Source organism: Amblyomma americanum, chromosome 2 (genome assembly GCF_052857255.1).
Source record: "Amblyomma americanum isolate KBUSLIRL-KWMA chromosome 2, ASM5285725v1, whole genome shotgun sequence".
NCBI lineage: Eukaryota > Metazoa > Arthropoda > Arachnida > Ixodida > Ixodidae > Amblyomma > Amblyomma americanum.
Genome location: NC_135498.1, coordinates 71,183,234 through 71,198,613, shown reverse-complemented (window position 1 = coordinate 71,198,613; position 15,380 = coordinate 71,183,234). Strand labels below are relative to the sequence as shown.

At 41.5% G+C, this 15,380-nt stretch overlaps 1 long non-coding RNA gene across 1 annotated transcript; it reads left to right on the top strand.

Moving 5' to 3' along the window:
* The first annotated feature begins 3,552 nt into the window (after window positions 1-3,552).
* LOC144118669 (uncharacterized) lies at window positions 3,553-10,107 on the top strand. The gene is made up of 3 exons (XR_013312096.1): window positions 3,553-3,594; window positions 8,974-9,036; window positions 9,976-10,107. It is a non-coding gene; the product is annotated as an uncharacterized LOC144118669 (long non-coding RNA).
* The last annotated feature ends 5,273 nt before the right edge of the window (window positions 10,108-15,380 follow it).

Sequence of the window (15,380 nt, the reverse complement as noted above, 5' to 3'; positions counted from 1 at the left end):
TACAAAAAATTGCCACAGTTGTTAATTTTGTAATATCGAGTAAACGAATGTCTCGATATTACAAAATTACAGACCAAATAATTCATGCGACGCTCTTCATGCAATCGTCAACAAAAGATATGATATAAAGATCCCTGGAATTTAACTTTTTGTACCGGGGTAAAAAATGCGCACGGCGGTGGTGGTACTGCGATTTCTGTTTTTTGTGCACAAAAGAAGCTAATAGCCTACTAAGGAGCAATTTGTTTTGAGGTCAATTTTAATGTAGAACTCCTTTCTGCGCTCCTTGAAAGACTGACTATTTTAAGTTTCGTTATTAAAGGTATGGAGTAACAATTTCAAGAATAACGCAAAGCCAAAGCGTGGTGCCCATGAAGCTTTCAAAAATGTCTAGATTATGTGTGCCCGCTTTCGCAGCATTTGTTCGACTTTCTGCGTGCCAAAAATTACTTCTGTTTTCTCTGACGACGTGCGATGCTCATCCAACGATGTTCAATTGAAATGATATCATCAGCCATGCCTCTCCACTCCATAAGAACCACGGGTCCACTTTTTGCCTTCAATTTTCCACAAGCCTAGAACGATACCTCAGAACTTAATTCTGTCCATACGAATATACACAACACAGAATCTTGCGTGAATATAGAAGCATATTTTTTTCAAGAATGCCTCGAAAAACATATTTGCTTATAGCACCTTGAATCTAGTCAATGTGACAAACTCCACGAGTGCAGACCCAACCTTGGTCTACAAAGAAAACATCATGATGAGATAAATATTATCTGCGTTTGGGGCAACATATTGAAGAAATCCTATCAATTCCTTAAAAGACGACTTCAGTTCGTCTAGTCACATTACTCGCTTCTGTTCGCCACCTATTCATACCAGGTGTTGATGACCTTACGTCATTTTAGAAGCCCAATTATCCATGAGGGCAAAAAAAAATCCAATGGTGTTTTTTTTATATTTTTGCACATAAAGATTCTTATTGCGCAAAACAGATTTCTGAAATTTCGACAAAATTCCTTTACTAGTTTCGAAGTTAGAGGCGTAACACCGCTGTTGTTTCTCTAATTTGAGCACGAAAATTTCTCTTTTGTGAAAAAATCTTGAGAGACGAGTGAGCCTGCGAACGCCTGGTTGCGGCATGTCGAGAAGTAGATAATGAAGAGTAGCCCTTCTGTTGGTACATTATCTAGGCGCCCACATCGACTCCTCTCATGCCAGTATAGTAAAAAGAAAAAACATTTTACTGCCAAAAGTGCAGTTTCGTGCGCTGTGGGTGACCACCGCTTTTCTAAACATGTTGTCTCAATGCTGTGATGATTGCAAATCATAGTTACCGCCCTGTGGTACTCAGACTTCACGAAAAACGGGCGACCTACGCGATTGATAGAAAAGCTAATTTCTCCTCGCTGTTTTCATACCATATTTTTCTTTAAGGCCCCGTGGACACTTCCTAAGTCGGTTGTCGCGAACGGTTCCTGTAGCCCGCAATCCCTGCCAGCAGTGTGTTAAAATGTCTTGACGGGTAAAAACAAAAAGTTGCCCAAAATGAAGATATGGTCGCTAGGGGTTGAAAACATCTCAGGAAATGATAAGAAAACACGCGCTTCCAAAGGTTTCTTTACTGAACTGGAGGAATCTCTGCTGTTTTACAGTATTTGCCAAATGCATAACCGCATCCGACTGCACTGCTCCGCATGCAGTTCTTATAACCAAATCTTCATTACAAGCAATTAAAGCCACATCCACATGTTATTCAGGTTAGCTAGCTACTGGCGAAACAAGCTTTAAGGCCTCCTTGTTCGAAAAAAGAACGGTTTCTTTACACGAAAATGAGAAAACTATAAGATCTATGACCTGGAACAGATATACGGCACTGTGCACGAAGGAAGACACATCCCACTATAAAAAGTACAGCAGCAGGTACTTCATCATAGTGCAAGAGAATTGAAAGATGAAGGGAATTCAAAGCATCCACTATTCACTTTTGTCTTTCGCACTGCTGTATACTTAATACTATGATGATATGTACATGATCGCGGATGCAAGAAAAATGTAAGCAAGCGACTACCGCAGTAGTTTTTGCAAAACAACTTTCCTAAACTTGCTCCACGGAGGGATGACACACTGAGGGCAAGAAACACACCTTCATAGTTGAGGGGCTTTATCCTACCTCTGGTGGCAAACGCTTGAGCCACTTGAAAACCAACTATTAATCGTTGGCCTGAAATCTTTCAAAACTAAACTGTACATTAAAAAGTACGATCGTCTCTAATAGGTTAAGTTCACAGATGTGCTGGTCTTCAGCTCGAATCCTGAGGTTTACTTCAGCATATTTCACATTACGTCTCACAATCCTTCGAGTGATGGTAGAGACTGATAGGAGGCCCAATTATCGCAAACGTCCATATAAAACATCAAGTAAAGCGCAAATTTGGGGGAGTTCGTAAGTGTTCATGTTTGCTCAGAGCATACAGTTTTCAAGGCTTACGCGAAATACGTCTTCCTCGAGAACCGGTTGGGCGTTCTGCCGTTCTCCTGAGATGATTGAAAACAAACTAACTCTAAAGCTATATCTGTTCAGATCGTGTGAAGGTGTGGATTGTGCAAGTATGAAATCAAGTGAAACCTGATGGTGAATAATTCCATATTTGAGGCACGGCTTATTGCCAGTTGAGCAGTCCTGATGACATTATGATAACCTTGCACTCGATCAATTGCTTCGAGAAATATAGAGTAATACATGCAAGCGCAAAATATCCCGGCTGAAAATGGCAGTAAGTTGAAAATAATTCAACACAGACGATAAATGAGCGCAGTGGAAAGCGTCCATGCAAGAACACAAATGAAAGACGAACTGCAGGCGAACATTATTCCCCAACAAGAGCTCTGGGGAAAAGGACATCATTGCGTCATAATATACTCTTAAATTGTACAAGTTTTTTAAATCAACTGTAATTTCAGATCACACAAAAACATTGGAAATAATAAATCTTTATGTTTGCTACTGCGCTTCTCAATAAATAAGAGAAAGACAGAGCAAGAAGAAGTGCGAATCGTGCGAACACCAGAAATGAATAGAAAGTGCAGACCATATGCGCAGTTTCTTGCGAGTCTGCATGTTTAATTAGATGTTAAAATTTTCGTATCTTAATTAAATATTTTTATATTGTTGCGGTCCGTGTGTGGAGCTGACGTCATTTACGGCCAAATTGTCCGACTGTGCTGTTTTCTTCAGCTTTGTGTGGTAATTAAAATCTGGCGAGCAATAAAACTCCTGTCATTCAAACACTGCTTTCATTAATGGCTTTCCGACATTCTGGTCAGTACTGCTCTTCACTCGGTCCTTCCTCGGAGTTAACAGCTTTTTTTCTTTTTATTTCAGCTGTGCGTGCTAATGGAAATCCGCCGCTGATTAAATTGCCTGTCATGAATGGGCTGCTTTATCGTGAAAATTTGTGACATTCGAAGCAAAAAAATAGGGCACTTCGTCCCTGCTACAAGTATATATACCCCATCTGGATGCATTTGCTGCTATCACCATCGGGAGCAGAAAAGCTTTGACTTTGTATTCCGAGGCATTTCACGGTAAGTACCCGAAGGCCATGAGTTCCCCGTAATATGGGAATTCTTTTTCGACACGGCACAATAAGTGGATTTAATGCTTATTTGCGTGGCTGATCAAAGTGTACCGCATACAAATCCCCGTTTTGAATGTCCGGTAGCAGCGATGCTCCTAGATAACGTTAATCATATTACGAGCGATTATAACTGTCGAATTTGTTCTCATTTAGTGACTCATTTCGAAAAGCTTTTCTTTTTTCTACAGTGATTTAGATTTGGTAGGGTAGATAACAAACCAAAAAATCTCTTCATGCATTCGAACAGGAAAGTAGCAAGTAGACACAGCATATTTTTCTCAGTAGTATAATAGCAATACTAGCTGTTGATCTTATGAACTTAAGGGGATACCGAAATTGCCTCAACGGCTATAATGTTTGGTCGATGCACAATGTCAAGGATCCGATCGTTGCCGCAGAGGCACTTGCAAGCAAACACGAATGTACATCAGTTTATATGAACAAAAATAAATCGACAGTAGTGAAAGCTTAGAAAAATTCAGAGGAAAATAAATAGAAAATATAATAAAACTTATGAGAATCCCAGCTGCAGAGCCTTCTACGACAGCCTTTCTCAGAGTTCACAGTGACAAGTAATCATATCGCGAGCCATTAAATTACGTTGAAATAGAAAGTTGAAGGCATCAGGTTTCCAGTAAAAGCTATCCATAGAGGTCCTGTACTGTTATTTCTATGCATGCTTCGCCAGGCTACTTTTCTTTTGTGCTTCTGCGAAGACCACCCTAACCGATTTCACCACTATCTGCGTCGCGACGCGGTATTCCTTGGGGTGAACAATATGGGTTTTTGGGTCTTTGGGTCTAGGGCTCAAAAGACATTCTGTGGACATACATTTTCTGTCAAGTTTAAAAAAGCAATAATAATTCTGGGCTACACGCCTTCCTTAAAGTCAACGACAATTTTATAATCATGTCCTCGTAGGCCTATTGAAACTTAAAAGCATGTAACAGAAGTGTACTTATATCAAATGTTTTACGATGTTTCCCTTCAAAGAAATATTATCACAAAAAGTTTGCAACCTTCATTGGCATCCTGTCAATGTGACGCTATAATTTTTTTGTTCCTTTCCATTAAAATGAAGCTCATTTTGGATTCTTTAGGAGGTTTAGCACGCCACCATAGCCGTTGCGTTCGCACAAATGAAGGCCTTCGCTATTTTTTGTGATTTTTTGCATTGAGAAAACTAAATGAAATTTTAGGCGTGTGAATTATCAAAAAAATATTTCCTGCCGGACTGACGGCCAGGAGATCAGTGCAATGTCCGGAATCGCGTCGGATGCGCTGGACCCAGACAAGGTGACATATATTGTGCACATCTTTGCGAAGTCTGGGTAAAGTAGTGATTATCTCAAGAAACATTCAAGATGGCGTAAATGAAGTGCACGAAATCTTCTCCTTAATAAAGAGACTACTTAGTCTGGGGTAAGCAAAATTTTTGAGCACAGCCTTCTAATTTAGAACTTAGAATATTTCGCCAGAGAGAGCGACGATACCTTTTTTACTCTACCAGAAATAAAAAGCTTGCAAGGCGAGGCTAACAGGAACAGAAAGAGGTCTAGCAAAAATATCCTGAGAGATAAGCGTTCAGTGTCCAGTCTGGAGCTAGAAACAAAAGACAGTGTTCGGAGATGAAGCAAGCTATGCTTAAAAACCGGAACTGGGGTCTCTGAAAAATTATCGAAGGTCGATGCGACAGGCATGAGCATAGGCTGAACGCTGTCAGCAACAGGAAAGAATATTCCAGAATAGAGAGATCATCGCATTAAAATTACGCCGCATGAAGAATGCCATGCTTGTTCAATACCAACCAGTACCTGCTGCAAAACGCCAGGGTTGATAATACCTCAATTCACTTTTGGCACTCAATGTATGGTTTGATTGAAAGCAAGTAATTCTTGTTTGGTTCACATGCTCTCGTGTTCTGTACGCAAAAAGCCCAAATAACAGCAAATCTCGTCGCTGTTGTTAAGACATGAACTTTACTTATTTTTAATATTCGTTTCCTTGTGGGCACTAATTTTGGAATTCATTCTTTGCTGCCACAGCGGCCTGATATGTTCTGGGTTGAACAATTGGCCAGTTGTCTCAGAGCATGCCGCTAGAAAATAGACTCGTTCAGTCCCGCTCTAAAATACAAGCAAGACGTTTGAGTGTCTCTTGGTCTTGGATCCAGGTTTGCTTTCTAACGAAGTTGATAATTGATTCACAGCTCCTAATGAGCGCGGAATTGACTTGGAGTGTAAGGCTGCGAACAAAAATTGATGCGAATCTTGTCCCGCCAAGATTTTAGGGCCAGAACGGAAAGTTAATTGCCAAAGAGAAAACATTTCTCGAGCACAAGCCGGACGAATTTTCAAGTGAGAGCGACAGCAGAGACAACACGCTAAAGAAACATCGCTGACCTCATTATCACTGCCCTCTTCATACAGTTCCCAATCTTCTGCGCCATCAAACGCACTCTAAATGTTGAAGTTTCGGAGCAAGCGCTCAACCAAGTTTTGAGGGATGTCATCTCAGGCTGCAGCAATCTGACTGTTAGCGACGCGCGCTTAATACGGCGTGTTGGAGTTAGCTCGAGGGTTCCACTGGTCCGGTTGAATGTCTGACTCTCTTGCCAGCGCTCTCCCTTGGGACTGTAGCACTTCTCTGGTGACTGGATGTGACGCTGACCTCCGCGATTTCACGAACACAGCCAGTTCTGAGTCCAGTTCTGAATGGCTGCTTTTCTTTGGGCCCCTGAAGGCCATCCTAGTTGCTACTCGGTGACCATTATTTCCATGCCCCTCCAACGGCGAAAATTCTTTACCTGCATTTATATGTCCCAACGGGCTAACAGATTTCGAAACTGCTGTTACCCTTCGCGACATTTCACTTGAAGGCGGCAGTGTAATGACACCGTCTCTTTGTTGCCATGTTGTCAGCGGAAAACGACGCGTGAAGAGCTTGCACTAAAAGGAAATGTGTTCACCCCACCACAAGAAGCTAAAAGGAGGTCAAAAAAGCAGCCAATGCTCGTGTGTGCTCTTCTAAGCATCAGTTACTGATAGTAACGGATATATTACTGTCGTCTGCTGGCGTTTGGTGCTGCCTCTGCCTGTGTGCTATTGTTTTTGTTTTTATGCGTTGTCTTAATATTTTAAAGACACAACGTCAAAATCCTGGAATTTGAGCCTACTTAATAGTTTCATTACTCATGTTTTTAAAGAACTATCGTCTAGATTCCAATAAATGTGATAAATAAATCTTTCCAAATAACCATTCTCACAGCTAATTAGATACTAATACGTTAACTAATCATCAGCTCCTGCGCACATACGCTGGGCCTGGAATTTGAATGTATCGCGTCATGCGGCGTATTTGCTATCGCGACCTAAAAACGCCACCGATAATACTCTGGCAGATGAGAAGAGCGCGAGGAATTTCGCTGAAGTGACTGGGATAGCCTTGTTTCATTTCGAATCACGAGATTAGCAGGTCGACAGAGGCCCAACATATTTTCGTCCAAGACAAATGTGTCCATCACAACAAGGAATATGCCACGACATGACGAACTTCATTTCGGATGGCGTCCAACACGTCGTTTGTGGCATTTCATATCACTGCAGTTAACATTGCTCTCACCTATGTGTCCTGTAAGGTATCTCAGTGATGCGATGTTTTCGAAATGTCCAAAAAACAGAATTTGTTCGGCATTTCTGTCTTCTATCTTCACAGACATCTATGAAAATGCCATACAGCTCGTCTTGTATTTTTTGTTATTTCTTTTGCTTCATACTCGATCAATAATTGCTCCGCTGCTTTTTTCGCGCACTATATAAGCTATACACCACTGGAATTTGTTTCATAACGGGTACAACTTACACACCTGCTGTGACTTCTTACCTGCAGACTATAGAGTGGTGAGTAAAACAATGCTACCGTCTACTGCACATTTTGTAGTTTCTGAATTCGGAGGTTTATTTCTTACATTTCTCATATCTCAGATGAATGTTAGGGCTGCGCTAAGGGTGTTGCGTAACTCGATTTTACAGACCAACCCTGACGTGAAAAGCTCATTGCTACTTTTCAAAGCTGGATTTGGTAAATATCGCTAACGGAAAATGCGACCTCTAAGCAAACAAGCTTGCAGCGACGTGCCGACAGTGCAGAGCACTCTGTGCTGACACCAAAATCATATGGTCAGGAAAATGTCACCACTGGGAAGCTGTTAACATCTGTATTTTGGTAATCGTAGTATTTGATACACTTCTAGCTGGACTGAAAAAAGAAACTCCCTTCTACGCCTGGGATTCTTAGCTGCCCACAGGACAGACCTGACCGGGAGGATAATAAATATCTTTCACTTTAACTCCAAACGTGATGTCGAAATGTTTTTCTAAAGAAGAAAAACATCAGAAATTGTTTCCTAACTGCTCCTATAGCCCTCCGTCGGCGAAAAAATGAACAAAAGTATCGGTGTGCACGCTCATTACCAACACCTGTTCCAAAATATGCCCTCAGATGCAGCAGTGCCTATTGCGCTTGATTTACGACGGTGGGCTGGGCCCAGCTGCTCAGAGCCTTACCACTGAGCCACGGCTGCAGGTTCCATCAAAAACGCAGCGCCACACCCTGCCAAAAAACAATTTTTCCAAAACTATCACTCGCTGCATGATGACCGCGGTAATTGATTTGCCTGCTGGATTGCTTAATATGCTGTAATTCAGGCACAGTGTTTAGCAGCGTCCTTGCACTCATTAAGATAACATTTCTTGCAATAAAACTTGTTATTTAAAGCAATTCGCACGTTTTTTTTGTGGATTTGATTAAACACCGTATATGCTACTGTGTCTACTTTAAAATTCTTGAATTGTAACCTTTCCTGTTCCGGTTATCTCAGCCTCTATCCTGGTGCGTATTCTTTTCATTCTGGCTTCAAAGATGTGCGTTTGGGCGCACTTCAGCCTGTGAGTAGCGCAGATGCTGGAACCTGTGGTGTGGGGCGTAGGATTTATTATGTGTTCGCTCATTTGATTTATATTTCAGCCATTATATGTTTTATGCGAATGACTTGAAGTGACATTCCCATTACTTAACAAAAGCGAACAAATCGCAGGGTCACATGTTGAAACTTTCGAAACTTTGGCTTTCACTACATCAGAAAGCTCAGAGTAGAATTAAACCCAGAACCAATGTCAAATGGACCCTGAAGCAACCATTCCTAACGGCGAGGTTGTATAAAATACTATAAAAGACGCACTACTTCATCTTTATCGTCGCGAGCGAGTGTACAAGCCTAGATTATTTTTTCTGCACTTTACGCCAGACACAAATTATTATTTTGCAGGCCAAGCCAACATGTCCAACAACTTCGCAGTCAATCTGCTGTGTCTGGTGGCCGCCATGCTTGGTAAGTGTACGATATAAAAATTTTGGATGCGAAATATTTTTTACTTTCATTTTTCCTAAGTTGGGGGTGGGGGTACAAAGTTGTAACCGCGGCAAGAAGAACACCGAAACTTTCTCAAATTATCAGTCCCCGCTGCCGCCGTAGATATATTTGCTCCCTTTGGCGTAAAAGCCGCACCTTCTAAACAGTAGTCAATGTTAGAGGAGTTTCTGCCCCTTTCCCACCCGTCTGTCTTCCTTCTGTCAGCAATCTTAAATGCCGCAGTCATGGGAGAAAAGACTAACTGCTCTGGGTAACTTAATCCTATTGCCCAAGCCTATCACCGTGAAAAAACTTCGCACGGGAAGTTGTTAACTAATTTTTTATACCAGAAAGCGCACTGCTGCTTATATATCCCTTTTATATATCGGCGAAGCAGTGAACTACGCTCGCATTCAACTAGCAAACAAGTATGAATGCAGATTTTCCTAAGAGACCAAATTAAAAAGGAAAATTCTCATCACGAAAATGTTTTAAATAAAGTCGATTATAAATCTATCAGCCTATTAGGATTAGAATACTCTCTAATACACTGTGGAAAGTAGAAATTGTTGAGATTGGCCCTGATTAGTCTAATCACAGGAGTAATCAGGGTCCTGTTATTAGTTTCAACTTTTGACAGTTTATTTGATCGCCTTCTAGACCGGACATAGTGATAGGTTCAAAATGAAACTTATTGGAAGCAACTGCTTTCTGAAAATTTTCTTATTTAACATTGTTCTCCACTCAGTCAAGTTTTCATTGCGAATATTTGTAAATACACGCGTTTCCTCTTAAAGAAACATTCTCATAAATATTATGACGCAATTGCGCCCCTATGAACGGCTAGAATAGAGCCGCAATGTTTAAAACACTTCAATGCAAACTTCCTAACACGTTTCTCTGCTCATTTGCTTTCAGCGCTGCTAACAATGGCACCCAATGGAGCAGAGGCCATTCCTCTATACATTATGGATGAGATGAACAAGGGGAGGGCGGAAAACATGGCTAGCAAGGAATGAAGTTCCCCTGTTGCTGAATAAATACGAGCAGTGAACGACATTTGTATTTGCTCATTTCGTAACATACAATCAAAAGAACAATGTCTTCCCTGTCAAACATTGCCTTTTTTGTCAATAACTATTCTAAAATGCCACTACTTAGCTTAATATCTCGCAGTCTACAGCCATCGCTTTGTGCTTTAAAAATTTTCTGGTTGTAAAGTGCCACATGGCGGTGGCCAAATTCAGGCAGAAGGGTTTCACATTGAAAACGATGCTCACACCCCCTCTTTGATCAGATGGCAGTAGATACTAATCACAATCTATATACATTAAATGGATACGGTCAATATAGGCGGTGCTTATTCTGAGGAAGGTAGTGAAGCGTTCTAAAATCAGGCTTCCTTCTCTTATTCATTACGATAAAAGTAACGCTGGCAGCACAAAGTGAAAACGATGACGCCACCCGCCGTTTGACACCATGCAAAACGTTCGGCTTCGCTCTTTGTGACGCTGCTCTCTCAGACATCACAGGCTCGTTGTACTGATATAACATCAGGAGAAATGTTCATCACGATGAGTTCTCGGGTAAGTTTATTCATCGGGAAAAGAAGGTGCGCTTGTCCCGTCCTCTTTCATGCGATTGTCCTATTTGCGCAGCTCATCTTTCCACTATGATGAGAAATCTGCTGATCCGGCAACGGTCTGAAAATATTTCGTGTAAGGGAACGAATCTTTAATCACTGCAAATCTAGATCTCGTCTCTTCAAATAAGTAATACTTTTATACTCTTAAAATTGAGATATAAAAATTATACTTTTCGGGCAAACATGAAACACAGATGTTAATTTTAAATATTGCATAGATTCTAAACGGCCCAGATTCTGCTTTGGCGCCACTGAGGTTTCAAAATGAGTGAGCTATTAAAAGAAATTTTCCGTTCTGATTAGCTTCAATAGCCTGAATAGATCCTTAATGATTTCTTAAGTACAGGACACCCTGCCCGCTTTGTGGTAAAAACTCTCCAGGTTTCTAAATTTTCAAGATAATTAATTGACTGAAGAGGCCAGTTAATGTTGCTGCTCCCAAGTGCCCCTGATCCAGCTCGGCATCTTCAATTGCTGCTAAATGTCTGGTCTTCACGTACACCACTCGCCAAATGCGCGTCAGAAAAATGTTCGTTTTAAAAGTCTGTTCATCAAAAGAACTGTTATTTATCTTATGTTTCCCCCTAGAAGTGGTTCTAATTCAGCTATTTTGAATGTACCAGATATATCCTCCCCCCCATCTCATTTTTTCTGTTTTGGACAAGATTGTCGCCTACACTCTACACGCGAATCCCTTTCTTTCTCGCTTAATATGTGCTGAGAATCCTCTCTATAACCTAGATCGTGACTAGATCGGGTATTTCTCTCATTTTTCATGAACGTGTGACAAATTACCCTATGATTTCTCCATCTAAAACAAGTCCCTTATATGTTCACCCCCGCATCACACCATTGATTTAGTAATTCCTCACTAACAGCGCTCTGTTTTTAGCAGCCGATGGTTGTGTTTCGTATGCATGTCTTTAACATGCGGTTGACCACAATCTACCATGTGGGGCACTTTTTTGTTAATATACACAATGCTGGCAATAATGGTGATCGCATTTCCTCATGTATTGAGCATTTCGCCGACGATTTCGTTCATTATCTTTAAATAAATAGCCAGTATGCAAAACTGTTTTTGCAATGTGATTTGATGCATCTGAAATTCACATAACAACTCGCTCATTTCTAGGCACTAAAAAGTAAACAGGTATGACAATCTCGCCCCCTTCGAACGCACCATTGCTGCACATGTACAGTTATATTTCTGCGTACATAGAAAATTTTATTTCCTAATAATATCTTAATTATCCCTTCATAACTTTCCATGCCATGCTGAAAATATACATCACCTCCTAACTGATCACACACTCTGTTAACTGCGTAGCAACGTTTCGCAACCCCAAGGAATTGAAAATTATCATTGAGCCAATAAATAATCCGACATTGCGCACGTGGCTGAATGCAACTTGAGGTGGATTTAGGTGAATCATATAGTAAGTCCTAATGGTGAAACTTCATGCAAATACACAACAGCTAATACCCCGGCGCGGTAGCTCAGTGGATATGGCGCTTGGCTGCTGACCCAAAAATCACGGGTTGAATGATCCCGGCTGGGCGGTCGAATTTCGATGGAGGTAAAATTCTGGAGGCTTGTGTACTGTGCGGTAGTGCACGTTAAAAAACGAAACATTGTCGAAATTTTCGGACCCTTTACTACTCCGACCCTCATTACATTTGTCGTTTTGGGGCGTTAAACCCCCACAAACAAAACCAACCTAAACATCTGCTAAGATCCAAGAGTGATTGAATGGATCTGTTAAGATGCAGGACACTTTTATCTCACACATTGTTAAGTCAGTAAGCTTTATCGAGCTGCTGTTTTTAAAAAGCGCGGGTTGCATATTTCGAATTTTTTAAAGTTAAATACGACACTAGTTTGCATGGAAGTACTTATCATGCAGAAACCAGAACAGTTGCGCTTTCCAGAGCAGTTGTCTCTTTTCTGGTGTTCTCTCGTAGGGCTTCGCACATAGGATTTTACGGCAGGTAAGCACGACTGAAACGCACGTCATCACACCGAAAACGCGCTGTGCGGTTAAGGAATACGCTCTTCTCTGGCATCAGCTGTACTCAAAGCGTCACGCTGGGCATCTGCAACCGTTCGACGCCCGGGCTTCACCATAGCCTGCAAAGCAACTTCCCCTTGTTCCTTGCGACGTGTCTACGCCGCTACAGCTGACCCCGCAAGCACTTCGATGCCTTGCAACCACTCGTAGCGGAGCTTTTTTCAACTGCACCACCCATAGTCGCAACACTTTTTTCAAAAGCCCACAAAGCAGACGACGGTCCTCTCACAATTTAAAGCGGCGGCGTGCGAGGGACACGGTTGCTGCTTATGCCTCACGCTCCCTCTACTGCTTTTGCTGCGGCTTAATGTCGGCCATTGCCATCCATGCACGCGCCCTCACCCACAGCAACCGCATGCCCAGCAATGCCATCCAGTGCGCAGCGCGCGCAGAAGCTGCCCTCCCGAAGTAGTTGGGCTCGTCAGGCATGAGATGGCGCTGCTGCGCGTAATTTCAAGAGCTACGAGACGCTTCATTGAAGTCACGGTCGCCACTACAGATTTTGCTACTGTCGCTAAAGTGTGGCATGAAGAAAAATCCTGTATTTCTTATATAAATTGCTGGATTGGGCAGCAGAGACTGATGTCACGAAGTGAAGGACAAATTGACCAAGTCTTCGTGGACGCACGTTCATGCGATAAACAAAACAAACACGTTATTTCAGCAATTATGAGGAAGAGTATATGTGATGTAAAAAAATATTTTTCGGAGTTTCAAGATGACAGTGAGAGAGCTGTAGTTAAAATAACACTATTGTAAGTGTGCATGCACTCAATTCTACACTTCTTCATCTGCCTTGTGTCTGGCTACACATACATCCACACATCATAGCAGAGTACTTATAGTACTTGGTCTAAATTATTATATACACAATTCTCGCAATTTTGAGCAAAGTAAATGACGTTCGCGTTGAAATGATACCGGACAGCTCAAGAGGGACTCTTTCAACAAAAACTTATTGCATAGCGCTGATAAATCCCAACGGCCGACATAAAATTTATGATACAAATATAAACCTTATAAAAATTATCTCAGGGCCGTTTATGCATGCTGCAGAAGGTAGATATGCAGCGCCGAGGATCAGTTTCGTTTCAGCGATGTCTGTTTAGTTGCTGGGTAATGGATGGAAAGAAAGGTGGGCTGTTCCGTCCTTGGGCACCTATAAAGTATAAAGGAATGACTTAGACAATTTATTCACGTTAAGTGAACATTTCTGATTGTCATGCTCCACGAGCTTACAAAGTGCAGAATTAAGTCCTAAAAACAAATTGAATCATCTACACTCAACATCAGTATAGTTTCTACGCTTAATACCTTTAAGTTGTATCCAGCAAAAATAGCGTTTATCCAGTGCTCGCTCCTTTCATGAATTTTGTCGTAATAGAGGGTGTAATCTTAAGAAAAAACATCGTTATTCTAGATTGTCTTAACCAAGACATTTAAACTCCTGCGCATCAACAGGAGAACAGAGCTGTTAATAACTGCGGGACAAACAAATCATGTTTTCACCGCTGTAGCCTTGAAAGGCAAGCAATTCACTCGAATAAAACATCCTGTCGTATAAAAATAAGCGCATCAGGCTATGTTAAAGGCAAAGAATTTTAATGTTCGCCAATGTACATAAACACATTGAACGCGCAATACACAGAGTGGGCGCTCTTCAGCAGCAATGAATCTGCGATATTTTGCGCAAACACTCTCATCTAGGAGGAATTTTAAAGTATTTTACGAACAAACCCAAGCTGCTTGAAACATTCTTGATACCCCGTATCCGAAGCGAAACATAAAAATTCGGGTTTTTTTCTCCGAAAGATGGTGTTCACTGCCACCAGCAATCCCTACCAGCACATCGTAACCACTCGACATCGACATCATCTGTGTGCTCAGCTGCGGGGCGCGTTCACTTTCTTTTCAGTTTCGCAAAGTCGACAGCAAGCCCCTCAAGCATGTTCATAAACAAATGGCAGAGGTCGTGACTCGATTTAAACACGTAATGCCATTGACGCATATTAACATACTTGTAACTCACAGGTGACAGTCGTACGTCTCTGCCGAAGCATTAGCATTCGATAATAGCAGCATTAAGTGGCGGCTAAAAGTAGATTGAAAAATACACTGTTCGGATATAGAAATCGCAAAGCCACTCATAGATTAAAGTGGCGTAAGAAAAACACCTAACATGCAAAAATCTCTAGCGCTGTATCCACAAAGAATGCATAAGTTGAAGGGAGATTTACTTGGGCTAGGCGATAGAATGCATTCTTGCTCCTTTTGATGTTTCGGCTGTTTTGAATTATTCAAGATGTGCACTGTAATATTGAACATACCAGTGTTGGCAGCTATGAAAACTGATGTGCTTGGGAAGAGCGCGGATTTATTGATGCTGTGAAGAGTTTATTTCATTACAGTTATGGACTGGACCAACTGACTCTCTAAGGGACATAAATATGTGCCTGAAATATAGATAAGGCCTAAAATCGCAACGAAGCTATATTATTCCTGCGAATGGGATGAACTCCACTGCAGAACTCTCAGAGTGGTTTTCTACGTGCAGTCATTATTTTTCTCTTCCAATTAAAAATCAGACAGGAAGAGTTTCTCCCAGT